The following is a 1,522-nucleotide window of genomic DNA, read 5'->3' as shown; positions in this document are numbered from 1 at the left end:
TTCCTAATGCATTTTCTAATATGTATATATATCTATACATCCCTCCCACATACACCATTGTTTTTCTATTTCAACTCTACAGCTCTCCATATTTGTCTGCATTTCTCTGTATTTTCACATCACATTTACTTTATAAATATCTTTTTGTATTTTTCCATACTTCTGTCTTTGTATCTCTATATCTCACAGCATACCTTCAACTGTCCCAGTCTCCGAAAATTCCCAGATATAAAATCCCCTTTCTCATTTCCTCTAAACCTCAGACCCCACCCTTACCCATTCCAATCTCACCCTAAATGCACTCCATCCACGCCACCGCCTCCTTTCCTCAACCTCTCTGCTGCATCCCTACATTTCAAGTACATTAAAATGCATGGACTCATTATAATAGAGTGCTTAAGTGCGTTCATGCGGACTGTTTAAACGCCTCAGTAGGAGTAGGAATGTGTATGCACAGAATTGTATTTGGTGAAGATGTATATGCGAGCATATGCGTGTTCTTAAGCGTATGTGCCCATGTGTGCATGCATGCATGTGAGTAATTCATATGCACGTCTATATGTGCATATAAGAACGCATGCGGGTATATAAATATGTATGTGTGTGCATGTGCACTCATATGTTTCTGTGTGAATTGTTGTATGTATGTGTATAATTATTGGCAAGATCACAAGATGTACACGTATGTCTGTACTAGCACATACATGCATTTACTTACGTGCAGTTGTTTGTAATGTATGTGTGGGTATATACATATATATGTATACAGATACCAATGTATACGTATGTATGTATGTACACATGCATGTATGTGTATGTATAGCTGCATGTATGTGTATATAGTTGTGGGTACGTGTACAAGATATATGTGTATGTTTGTGGTCACATATATGTATGTCTATATGCATGTGTATATATTCGTAAGCACATACGTTGTGCCCCTATGTCTTTATATGCATATGCATGTGCTTATGTGTAGTTGCATATAAAACAATGTGTATACACATTTACATACATGTGAACACATGTAAAAGTGGCTGGACGTGTCCATGTGGTTCGATATATGCATATGTATGTGCGTGAAAATGAACATATGCATAATATTTAGGCCATGTGCAAGTGAACACTTGTGACTGCACTGAGAAAACTTAGGCATAAATGCAATCAAGATACACGCACGGGGCGCAGATGTATAAAGTATAATCATACATGCGCTTTTTAGACTCAAGCCCATTCTCACGGGAGTATAATCTGGTGCAGTGAGCAAGCCGTGTGCTGCTACTCCTAAAGCCATGCTAAACAAGTTCATCCCTGTTAGAGGGGCTTACCACCAGGATACGTTTAAGCCAGTAGGTAGGCGGCCCAAGGCTGAATACCTCACAAACAGCACAACGGCCCTCATTCACCCTAGTTTGCGGGGCCGAGTAATTACAATGCCTCACGGTGAGATGAAATACCGGTAGCATCTTCTATAAACGAAGTCTCGAGCAAAGCATATAGCATAGATTATTAAAGATGCGTA

Source organism: Penaeus vannamei, chromosome 3 (assembly GCF_042767895.1).
Source record: "Penaeus vannamei isolate JL-2024 chromosome 3, ASM4276789v1, whole genome shotgun sequence".
Lineage (NCBI taxonomy): Eukaryota > Metazoa > Arthropoda > Malacostraca > Decapoda > Penaeidae > Penaeus > Penaeus vannamei.
This window is presented reverse-complemented; position numbering follows the sequence as displayed.